This window comes from Heloderma suspectum, chromosome 4, assembly GCF_057233095.1.
Source record: "Heloderma suspectum isolate Gila_16-S chromosome 4, 16-S_ref, whole genome shotgun sequence".
NCBI classification, from domain to species: domain Eukaryota; kingdom Metazoa; phylum Chordata; class Lepidosauria; order Squamata; family Helodermatidae; genus Heloderma; species Heloderma suspectum.
This window is the reverse complement of record NC_139461.1, coordinates 280,944,777-280,957,543: the sequence shown is the minus strand read 5'-3', so window position 1 is coordinate 280,957,543 and position 12,767 is coordinate 280,944,777. Positions and strand designations below refer to the sequence as shown.

The following is a 12,767-nucleotide window of genomic DNA, read 5'->3' as shown; positions in this document are numbered from 1 at the left end:
GGAAATGGGGGGGGGGGACACAAATGGGGCACATGATGTCGGAGCAGGGCGACTGCTCATATGTTCAAATGTGTGAACCCTGACTTTGAAAAGGGCTCAGTGAGTACTGCACTGATACACTCAACCCAGGACACAATGCAGAATACTAGCAGAATTCTGAGCAGTTCTGAATGCATCAGGCATATTAGCTCCTACACAGGTAGTCTCTTCTAGAGCCAAGGCAGTTGTGCCCCAGTCTCTGTTGTGCCTCATGTGCAATAGTGGCATACAACTTGAAACTCTATTCTGTTCAGTAAAAAGAAGGATGCAATTTCTTTTTCCGGAAAAACTACCAAGGAGCTGTGCTGGGTGCACAGCTTGAGATGTTGTATAAACAAAGAGAGAGACAACACCCCTGTGTCATAGCGCTGGGAGGACGGCTGGTGACTGTTTTACCTCTCTGCCTCTAAGGATGCCACAGTGGGGAACAACGAATAGCTTAGCCAATGCTCTGTGCAAAATGCTTCCCACCAGGCTGGTGATTATTTTTCCATATCCCTTTGCACAACACCCCACTCCCAGCCAGGCAAACTACTGCAAACGTTTGAAACATGAACCTGTCTTTGCCTCTGACACAGTGACAAATTGTTTCCCACGTGGGAACCCGGCGTCAGACTCCCAACCCAGCCTCCCTGCAGTCAGAATCAGTGATGAGCGAGAGCACTGAACAAAAAGCCCTTTATTAAACAGAGAGATCGTTTTACCTCTTATGTTTTGCAGAGCAGGAACTGGCTTCTGATTTTGACCAAGTCTGTTTTAACTTAGTCCAAATATGTTCCCATACTGAAGGATTAAAAATGGTACACTATACCACTGAGGCATCTGAGCTAGTGCTATGCTGAATTTTTATGGGCAGACATTTTTGATGCAAAAAAGGGGGGGCTTAAGAGGACCATGAAATATTCCCAAAAGATACTCCAACATTTATCTTTTTTCATGCTCGTTCACTGCTGTTCAACCGAGGCTGCTTTAGTGTCATGTGTCTGTTACAAATGTGCCATCTTCCTCATAGCAACAGTGATGTCATCACAGAGCCATAGACAATCAGATTTGTGTGGTGATAACACTGAGGGCAAACAAAGATAATTCAGAATGAGGGCATGCATGGGCATATGCAGAGGGGGTAAGGGAGCAGTTTCCCCAGATTCCCAGTGTTCATTTTTTAAAGAAGAGCAAGTTTCTAGGTCTTGTAGAACCCAAAATACGAGGCAAAATGTACACACACTATTCTGCCTAAGGATGTTGGAGAATTCTGCAATGTATTCAAATGAGTTTAGATTTCTGTGAATTCAACCTGTGCATTCCACAGAGAGCTGACTTTCCCCCAGTCATGCAGATTGTGCGGACTTCTGGACCAGTTTATCACTTTTAGGGGGGGGGGGGTTCACGCTAATTTGCATTAGTGCTAATGCACACTTGTGTTAATCCACATTAGTTACTGCACCTTAGCACATTTGTGCAAGTGTGCATTAGCACTAAAGTGAATTAGCGCAAGCAGAACAAAATTCTGGTTAAAAAACATCTGATCCCATCAACGAGCAGATGACAGAATGAAAGATGCCTGAGAATCTGTGAAACAGGGGCAGAATAGATTTAACAAAATCCATATATCCCTAATTCTGTCTAATCTTTTTGTGAGAAACTAGCTGCTCTCGCCTTTCAGTGTTTGTGGGAAATGACTGTATGCCAAGATACAGAAAGTTTTCTAATATGCTGTTAATATTTGTGCAGGTTTCACCTTCCATGACACACAGCCAGGAATTCCTATTTAATCCTGTCTTCTACCTAGATTTACAAACTAAGCATTCATTACAACCACAACTATGTAACATTTATTTAGTCCCAAAAGTTTGCTGTGTGGTGGGAAGACCCATAAGAGACATGCTTACCTAGTTCATCCTTTGGAGAAGTGCCCTCCATTTGCCATAAAGCTGTGTGGACATTTTGCATCAATTGCGAGCAGAAGAAGAAGCCCTAGTTTTTCTATCGGGTCACTATGACTTGTCATCATAAGATCCTTATCTTTACCATTATCACTCTGTACCGATTTAGTGTAATTTAATGTTATGCACTTTTAATTTATTTTATTTTTTTAGCTGCCTTGAGCATACTAGTAAAAAGTGGGCAGTGTAAATACAATACATAAAATAAACACATAGGGACAACACTGATCTCTCCTCCAATTCCTATCTTGTCCAATGGGTTCAAACTCTAGACCAGAGACGGGCATATTGCAGCTGTCCACATCTTTTGGCCTACAACTCCCATCAGCCCCTAGCCAGCATAGCCAGTGGTGAGGGGTCATGGGAGTTAAAGGACAAAGCATCTGGAGAGCCACAAGTTGCCCATCCCTGGTCTAGATGAGCATCCTGATCTTATCAATCAACTTACATGGCAACGCTACACGAGTGACGTTCACCACTGCAGCTGAGGCACAAACCTGAGCAGCATTGCTGAGCTGGCTGGCTCTGCCTTGGTTCCTAGGAACATCCTCCCCTCATTTTCTCTCAGAGTATCTCCAAGCAACTTTGGGTCAAAACGTCCCATAGGGTGCTTTTGTGAGGGGACCCTTCATCCTCTCCATACACACCTGAGCAGTATTGTGGTCTTCCCTTGGCACAGCTACAGTATGCTGTTCAGGAGGTATGGAGGAAGGCTGGACATCCGGTTGGAGCCATGGCGTCCTGCAATGACTTGCAGAGTTCTGCAGGCTGCTTATCTCAAACAGCTGAGAAAAGGTTGAGAAACCTTTTTATCTTTCCCTGGAATTAAAAGGGGAAGTGTACAGTACCATCCGGATGAAATCTTGGAAGAACAGCTGCTTCTGTGAAGAAACAGAGGGGGTGAAATCTAAGATTAGACGCCGGAGTGTCATCTACTGAACGCTGTTTGAAACTCCTAAGCAATTAGGAGACATAAGGACAAACGGCTCCAAATAGTATTTCTGAATTTAAACTACCAGCAATATCTGAGGACCTGTAATGAAATCTGCATAAGGAGGTATAGAGGAAGCACAGATGCAACTGTGCCATGGTTAGGTTTCTTCTTATGCCATATTGTATAAATTGTTCCCTCTGTGCAATGGCTCACAGGATCCGACCACTATTATTTTATTTAATATTCTGCCCCTTCCTCTGAGCAGAACAGGGCAGCACAAAAAGCCCTTATCTTTGCCCCATCCATTTGTATCCCATTTAATGGGATTTGAACCTGGATTCCCAAGTCATAGACCAACACTCTAACCACTACACCAAACTAGCTCTAGAGAACAATCATCCAATTTGGAAGCAAAGATGCTGCTGCTTTTCAGTAGGGAGAAATCCATTCACAATATGGTTTGATGGCCTACTGAGACCCCCCACCCCACCCTTCTTAATATGTTTTGATGGGCACTGTCCTCATTCATTTTCTCTTCTGAGGTGTCGCTGGAATGGGTCTCTTTGAATTTCCCACAGATGTTCTGATTTTCCATTTGTGTACACATCTCCACTGGCTCTTGGGATCAAAAGCATGGCACACAGCGACCCTGTGCAGTAAGCTGGTAGGAATGCAGGCATTTTGTCCAAGTTCCTTTGCAGACTGAGAGGAGTATCTAAATCACAGTCTCAGGCCAGCTTTATGAGTGCATTTACTATACTCAGTGCCTTTTAGCTTTTAAGCAAAGGATGAAGTTTGCAATGCTCCTGAAAAGACAATGAATCCCAGTGGTGAAACACTGGATGACTCTTCCCTTCTCCCAAGGAATCTGACCTTTTGTGGATTTTGTCTGAGATTAAGTTAACTTTCATATCAGCCCGTAACCCGATTAAGCTGCAGCATGACTCTCGTCTAACCCTGTGTGATTTTAGAAACACACAGCAACTTGGACAGAACTAAAAGCCTAAATTCTCTTCTAAGCATTTCTGGGGTTTTGAATGGTTTGCACAAATAAGATTTAATATTGCAAATGCTATGGAGCTAGACACCGGGTCATAGATTCCAACGGGGACAAGCTTTTAAGGGGGGGATTCAAGAGGTGCTATTGTGCCAAGCCTTGCATCCATATGAGCCCTACACCAGGAGCCATGCCTGGCATCAAACATGGCATCCAAACCAGTAGGGCCCATCCCCGGCTGCCCTGGACTCTCTCAGCTTTTCTACATGAGGCTGTTAATCAACTGAATCTACCTTCAGTGTCCTCGCAGAATTAAGATCTGAGCTCTACACAAAGAGCTTTTCTTTTCCTGCTTTTCCACTACATAACCTGTAGGTGGCACTGTGCTATAGTGGAATAACACAATTACACAAGTAGGAAAAAAATTTCTCTCACTTATGCAAATAATACTCCATTTTCCACGCTCTAAAAAAGAGGGGGAAGTGCTCTTAAAAAACAAAAGCAAAACTGGAGGGTCATGACATCATCTAAAGAACCTGTAAACTACCATGAGTAAGGAATGACAAGCACACAATAAATGCCTCGTGTAGAAAAGCTCTCTGTTAAGTAGTGCTCGAGTATGAGTGCTGGGTGCCTAGGGCTGTTTTAATTTCCCATACTTTCACCCCTGTAAATTCCCTTCACTACATTTACATTATCTCGGCAAATACTGGTTTGGAAACATCCATTTGCCAAGATAATGTGTAGTTCTGCCTTTAGAATATTTGCAATGCTGTTTTTATTTGCTGAAAAAAGAGGCAGTAGTGTGGGAGAGCTCTTAATATATGTAACACCTCCTGCATCCATCACTATTCCATTCCCTGTTTTAACAAGTCTGTTTTTCAAACTATCCATTTTTGCCAAGATGTGTGAAGGGGGGAGAAAAAATACCCAACTTCCAACTGCTAAAAAAAAGGTTACACAATACTTAAAGCTATGTCTGTGTTGCAAAAACCCACAGAAGGCTTAATTCTTCTACCACACAAGCAGGTAACATAGAAGTGTGAAGGACATGTCACAGGGGCCAGCCTCTGAATGAAAGCTTTATGAGATCCCTGATCGAAATCTGGGTGATAGACATTCAGTGGATTAAACCCACATATTCAAAGCTGTTACTGTTTGGAGGAAACTTGCAGGAGGGTGGGGGAGAAAGAGGGAGAACATAATTACTTTTACAACAATTTTCAAACTGTCTTTGGGAGAATCCTAGATTTCCTCAGAAGCTCATTTGGGGCCCCTAAATGACAGATAGACATTCCTGAAACCCTTCACTGCTGCTCTTTCCTTACTATGCATAGCTGCAGGAGTGTTGGGCAGATTCTAGGGAGTATCTCAGGAGCATGTCTATCCAGGATGACAAATGACTGCTAAGTAAGCTGAGATACAAATGAGGCTTCTGGCCATGCACCCAGCCCTTCACTCCTCTCTTCACAGAATGAGCAAACAAAGCAGAAAGTCTCTTCAATTAACCATAGTTTCCTGTTTCATTTGTACAGGGAAACTATGGTTGCCAGCTTCAAAACAAGCCAATATATTAAACTATAGTTTGAAGTTGGTTTAGTATCCTGGCTTGTTCTGAAGCAGGTATCATTGTTTCTCCAGTTTGGACAAAATGAAATCTATGGTTAATTGGGTTTAATTGTAGCTCACATGAAGGGAGGAGCGAAGAGACCGTATGTGCGGTTGAAACGCTCATTCACATCTCGGCTTCTTAAGATGAGATCTTATCATCTGAACTCTCCCAGTGTGGGCCAACAAGCTTTGCAAGTGGTCCTGTGAACAGTGTGCTCCTTCAAATATGGCCCTAAAATCCTCTGCAGCGCTAAACATCGGGATTTCCAAGGCAGACACAAAAAGCAGACCAGTAGCCAGAAAGCTTGTGGTAAGGGAGCCTTACACCACTGGGGGGAGGGAAAATCAGTGAACAACAACTAGAACTTAATTACTGTAGGACAACTAGATTTAAAGTTAATTAGAGAGCAATCCATCAGAATTGGTGCTCTTTAAACAGTGGGCTCTGAGATCGGAGCCCTCTGCACATCCAAAGTCCTGCAGGCAGGGCAGGAGGAATGACAGAGGCAAAAAAGCCTCCTGTTCCATCTTTAAAAACACTATCAGTTTCCATACCTCTTGATAGGCAGGACAGGCGACAGAGAGGCTCATGGATATAATGGATCTACATCCTTCCTTCCCTCTCCCCTTGCTGCCCACTGTCTCACCCACTTTTCCCTCCATGACTCTCTTCCAAGGTTGCTGTTGCAATCCTGGAAGAAGAACCACCATGGAGTTTTCCGCAGTGGCTGGGAGGAAGGTATCCCCACTCAGATCCCACCCCCACCCCCCAATGTCGTACCTGTGTCTACAGCCTCAGGGGGGAAATCCACACTATCCTAGGGTCCCTGGGATGCCTTCCCAAGGACCATAGGACTGCTCTGTTAATTGTATTAAATATTAGTAAAATCTAAATGTATACCATTTAAAAATAAGAAACCTCTGCTTGTCAGTTATCCCAGGGTCGTTTCACTTGTTAGCTCAAACACTGGAAGGCAGGAGCAGGGAGACATCTCACTGAGCAATGCCTGCAAGCTTTTCCTTGTATCACTACAAGTAAAAGGCCTAGAAATCTATGTTCAGCTTTCATTTTAAAATTAAGTATAAAGAAGTGACCTAGAATCTACCCAAGGGGTCCAGCCCCCCACAGCCCCCTGGTGACTACAGGCCTGATGTAAGGGTTCCTCAACAGACTCAGTATGAAATGAGTCCCCTTGAGGGAGCAAGTTTGAAAACCATGCCTCTATATGAATTATATATATAACATCCAGCCAAACTACCACTTTCCCCAGGGTAATTGGTCTGTGACATTTAAAATGAAATGAATTGATGGGGTCTTGTGGTTGTGGGTGAAAATCCACTATTCCCCCAAACTAGGTGGTTTGGACTAGCATGCCATGGTCAGAAGCCTGGAGCCATTCCCTTCCACAGAGTATCAGTAAGTCTTCTTTAAAATCAGTGATTTGAAGAATGCTCCCTCTGACCACCAGGCACACGCTAGTTAACTGGAATCCTCTGATCAAAGCCAATAATTCATGCTCAGTGACAAGAACCTTAATGTGCTGCTAGTTTGGGTGTTTTAAAGCAAGGCTTTTAGAAAAGCCAAATTCTGCTGATAAAGTGTTATGAGAATGACTTATGCTCAATACACACTTATGCAAATAGGGGTGGGTTGCGTCAATGTAATCAATCCATCCATTTTGACTAATTTAACAAAAATATTAGGGCAGTGCACACTCATTCACCTTGCAGACCTATAACGGATGCATGGTGGGGGGATTGGGACTGCAACACCCAGCCCAACCCAAAATCCATGTATTCAGTGGAATGTCAGAAAGAGTACGCATGTATACAGCTGAATGTGCATAAGCAATCTACCTTAGCCTTCTCCAACATGATGCTCTCCAGATGTTTTGGGATTCAATTCCCATCAGCCCCAACCAGCATGGAGTCGCACCAGGTTGGGGAGGCTGCTCTATCCAATCAAGAACCTTCGGTGTTCTGGGCTCTGACTAGGTGGGGAGATAACATCCATACAACTGTACTTGCTGTGCATGCTGATGGTCCACTGAGTGCGTAGATGCCAGAGCACAGGGCCGCCGGAGGACGTACAGGCATGGTTGATGGATCCAACAGGGTTGGTCCCCCTTCCCCTCCATGTGTAACATATATGCATGGAGGACAAATGGGTGAGCTACCCTAGTCAGTATCAGTAGCCGCAGTGGCTTAATAACAAAAGTCCCACACATGACCATCTCTCTTGTGCCATTTCTGTAAACTGCCTTAGCCTGTTCTTAGAATTTGGATGTATAAGACTGCCCCTGAAGAAGGAGGGCTTTGAACTGCATTTTTTTTTTCCTTTGGCACCTTTGAGAACTAGTTCCTCTTCTTTGCATTCTTTCTGGTTTGGGGGTTGCAGTCCAACAACATCTGGAGTGGCACATGTTGCCCACCTCTGCTTTAGATAGCATCTTTGACTTTCCAAGAAACCTCACGGGCTAGAAACTTGTTCTATTTTTAAAAAGTAAAGCTGGAATTCTCAGCAATCTGATTAACACTGCATATTGCACTGGAAGCTGATGTTCATGACTCATTACATGATTGTAGCTACACATTAAAGGTGTTCCCCTTTGTATTTGCTTCAGTAGGACAAACAGCATAATCCTATGCATGTTTACTCAAAAGTAAGTCCCGCTGTATTCATTGAGACTTATTCCCACATAAGTGTGCACAGCATTGCAGCCTGTATTCTTACGCAGACTTACCTGGAGTAAGCCCCACTGTATATAATGGGACTTACTTCTGAGTAAATATGCATCAGATTGCACTGTAAGTCATCCTAAATCAGCATAGTCTATTTAAGCAATTTGTAGGTCAAGAATCACTTATTTGTTCTCCCAGCAGTGGCAGACTGTAATTCAAATATGCCAGCTGACTTCTCATTTCTTCAGATGTTTGAGCCACACACTTGAGAGCAGAACAGATTTTTCTTTTCAAAATGAGGTTAGATGCATTGCTACGAAGTTTAACAGAAGGGCCCCTATAGGAGGCACTCAAAAAAGTTTAAGCTTTCTTTGAGAAGCCTTGCAGGAAACCTCAGGAGACATATTGTGTTTTGAGCAACCAAAGGACAAATTCGTATGGAATTCTAAAAAAGAAGAAAAGAACCACATTTGTCTGGTGAAAAAGAACTCCCCAAAAGCAAAGGAATTCTCCCACCAAACAGCGTCTGATGAAATGCTATTTTTAAAAGGGGAAGAAAACATCCCTTTCTTTGTAAAACTTATGCAAGTTTTCAGCAACAGTTCTTCCAGATGGCTAAGTGAAAACCTATTAGCTTAGGTAGATAGTGTCATTTTACTAAAAAAATACCATACTCTCCTGCCTGCATTCCAGACAGGAATTCATATTTCATGTGGGGCCAATTCTATCTCTGAAGTAAATCCACTTACTGTACTGAACCACCCTCTGAGAGCCAAATGCCAAAGCAGAGCTCTGCAAAAGAACCATAAAGATTTTTTATTTTATTTTTTTGCTTCGGAAAAGACTCAGTGTTTACTTGCAGGTCCTACAGGGCAGCCTCAAGGCTGCTCATTACCATGGCTTTTACAAGATTTCATTCTTAGAGGTCTGGCGATTCCTGCAAGAGATGTGGATGCAGTTTTGAAGGATAATTTATTGTGCCAGTTTTAACCACAGGGTTTATGGGACAAAAGTCCCATTGACTCCAGCAGTATAGGAGCCAGGCCCTTCCTGTCTGCCTTCTCAACATTAAACCACTAGACTTTTTTCTGGTAACCGAGGCACTATAGAATACGCTTCCGACCCTACACAGGAGCTCTTTCTGCCCTGCCATTATACATGTGATGGTTTGCTTCCAGTAACAGTTTGCCCAATTACAGAGAATTCTTTTATAGCTTAGTCTTCCCTCCCACCCCACCCCACCACCAACCCCCACAATCTCACTCCATTCTGGTACTCACATCAAGGACACCCATTCTCCTTTGGAAGAACTGCCCAAGGAACTTCAGCTATTGTGCAGTAAAGAACTGCAGCAGATAGACAGACAGATAGCTATTTATGCAAGCCTGGGGGAAAATCCTACTTAACCTTGTTGAAACGTTTCATCCTCAGGGCTATTTTTAAATGAATTATTTTTTAATACAACTGCATACAAAAATCACAGTGCCGGTTATCATATTAGAAGAGGCATTCTCCTCTTCTCTAACACCACAAGATGACATCCCCTATCTAAGGTGGTTCTTGCTGCAACTGTATGGCCATTACTAAAAGTCAGTGTGCTTCCCAAAGCTAGAGAAACTTATTCATGCTTTAAGTCCCATTGAAATCAATAGGGCAAGCTAATTAAAGCTAACAGCACAATCCTATACATGTCTACTCAGAAGTAAGCCCCACTGAGTTCAATGAGGCTTACTTTCATATTGGTTGGTAGAGGGTTGCAGCCTAATTTATATCTCATTAACTTCAGTGGGACTTAAACATGACTAAGTTTCTCTGGATTTGGGTTATTCTAGTAATGAATGTATAAATCGATGTGATTGATTGCTGTCTCGGTCTGCTACACCAGCATTCCCCAATGGTTTTGGACTTAACCTCCCATCAACTCCAGCCAGCTTCGCCAATGGTCAGAGCGCATGAAAGTTGTAGTCCACAACATCTGGAGGGAAACAGGCTGAGGAACACTGCTGTACACCCTTACCTCAGAGTATGTCCCATTGAATTCAATGGGACTGATTTCTGAGTAAACATGTATAGGATTGCAATGTACGTTTTCTGTAATTGGGTAAAATTCCTAGTCACAAACGGCAAGCATTCCAGGGCTTGGTTGATTCTATGACTAATGATTTCACTGTATCTGCTGCAGAAGAAATAGTGGAGGTAACATCATGTCTCCTACCAAGATCTGAAAAAGGGCATGATGCAGCAAACAATCTCATACTCGCAGCTGCTTAATTGATTTAGACTGTGCACATACCTAGACAACATACCAGAACCAAGCAGCTACCTGTGCAAACATGCCGGCCACGTGCACCAGCACTTTGCAGGTATAATTTCAGTAAATGCATGGCAGATATAAAAACTAAACATTCAGGCATGGAAAAAGATCTTACAGTCTCCAACAGATTTTTTTTTCTGCTCAGAGCACCGCACTGAAGCATCTATCAGTCTTAACATTCATGTCAGAGGAAAAAACAACACAGCTACAGAGTAACAGCTTCAAAAAGCATTCAGTCTTCCAGACAAGCAATGAATGCTAGTTACCTTCAAAACAACCACAATTGTAACATCCCTAGGAAATCAAAATATCAGTGCAATAATAAGAAATAGGTACAAATGCTTACTAAGCAGCAAGCTGATATTACGATATTCCCAGCAGCACTGTTTCCCTGCCACAAAAGGGCCCAGTGTGAGAAGGAAATCATGCAGGACATATATCAGCAAAAAAAAAAGGGGTGGGGGCTAGAGTAAATGAAAGCGGCTCAAAAAAGGCAAAAAAGGAGGCGTGAGCAAGGTGAAAGAGTTCTCAGATTGCTAGATTGAAAACTCCTTCCTTGACTTCTCTCTACCTTCCCTCCATCCTTAATATCCTTTCCAGAAATATTCCATAAAACCAAAAGGCACTTCATACATCATGCCTTGATCCATGCACTGTTTCTTCTCTGATACTAGTAACTCTTTTCCAAACCTTTGAGCCAGTATGGTAATAGGCAAAGTGTTGGAACCGGACCAACAAGACCCAATGTGAATGTGAAAGTTAGCTAGCTTAATAGGTAGATGGCCTTAGTGAAGGGGAAAGGGTAGGACCCTGCTCTAGAAAGCATCTTGGGGATTGCTTTGGGCATGATGATTTTCTTATACAGTTATCACTTCCATGTAGGAATGTACTCCATAATATACAATGAAGTAACAGCTTCAAAAAGCATTCAGTCTTCCAGGCAAGCAATGAATGTGCAAGTTAGTTAGCTTGAAGAGCAACCGCAATTGTAACATCCCTATGTCTCTATTTTACCAAAGACATGTGTGCATTCATCACAGGCCACAGGGTGCACAGTTTCTACACAGAAGTTGTATCTATGTAAGAAAATCACCAGGTATCAAGTGTCCCTGAGTCACGTATCTGCATTTAGGAATTAGGCACCAACACCCCCTGGTATCTCTGAATATGGCCCTTGTCCCCTTCCTCCCTCTGGCCACCCTTGCTGTTCACATTGCTCCACATCTTGGTTCCTAAGAACCAAAACTCCTTCTGAGGCTCACACTTTTGTTAGCTCAGCTAAATTTCCTCTGCCTTCAGCATCTTAGAACATCCCAACCTGACCCTCCAGCTCTATTTAGCCTTGGGAGGTGGGGTCTTCCCATCTTTACCTCAGGGGTGATGCTCAGTGGCAGAGCACACACTTTGCATGCAGAATGTCCCAGGTTAAGTCCCCAGTGTTTCCAGGTAGGGCTGGGAAAGACTCCTGCCTGTAACCCTGGAGAGCCACGGCCAGTCAGTGTACTACTGAGCTAGATGGAGCAATAGTCTTACTCAGAAGCAGACAGCTTCCTATTCCATTCTTATTCTCATAATGAATGGTGCGCTTGCCCTGCCTCTCTAGCATTAAGACCTCTGAGCCGAGAGACGTGGATTAGTAGATGGTTGTAAGAGAGAGTAAGGGGACGGGATAATCTCTATTCCATCCCACCTACCACTGCCCCTACCCCCACCAGGCAAACAGAGTGCCCTACGCAAAACCTCAGAATGCAGCTACAGGTCTCCAGATATTAAAGTCAGAAGCCAAGCGGAACTCTGCAGTTCTGATCTTCCAAATGAGAGGATGGGATAGATTTTATGAAGTCGGTTATATGCATTTCCTAATTAAGTAAGGGTGCAATCCTATGCATGTTTAGACAGAAAAAAGACCTACAATTCCCAGCATTCCCCAGCCACCATGGGCATACTGGGAGTTGTAGGGCTTTACTCTGTCCAAACATGCACAGGATTGCAGAAGAGAATGCTAAGACGGCAAAGGACTGGCAGTGCAGAATAGAAAAGGGTGGAAAAAATGAGCGTGCTTAGCCTAGGTAGGCAATAAAGATACAAAAGCCATATTCAAATGTCTGATTGGCTGCCATATATATATATCACAGATTGCCTACAGAAAATTGAGAAGCAAATGGGATCAAGTCAGGTCGATCTGGCTATCTGGGGAACTTCCTGGCATTGCAACCTGTTAAAAAAAAAACCCTGCCATCGCTTTCT

The 12,767-nt window shown here is 43.4% G+C and overlaps 2 protein-coding genes across 3 annotated transcripts in view; one reads left to right on the top strand and one right to left on the bottom strand.

Annotated features, from left to right (window-relative positions):
- The window catches only part of RBPJL (recombination signal binding protein for immunoglobulin kappa J region like), a 66,672-nt gene that overhangs the window by 4,875 nt on the left and 49,030 nt on the right, over window positions 1–12,767 (top strand). The window lies entirely within an intron of this gene.
- Window positions 1–12,767, bottom strand: part of MATN4 (matrilin 4) — a 56,211-nt gene that overhangs the window by 42,410 nt on the left and 1,034 nt on the right. The window contains exon 2 of one of the 2 annotated variants that reach the window (XM_084853980.1): window positions 2,630–2,863. The exons of the other annotated variant lie outside the window; for it this stretch is intronic. The gene's annotated coding sequence lies outside the window, so the exon portion shown is untranslated. The remainder of the gene's footprint in view (window positions 1–2,629; window positions 2,864–12,767) is intronic. 2 annotated transcript variants of the gene reach the window in all.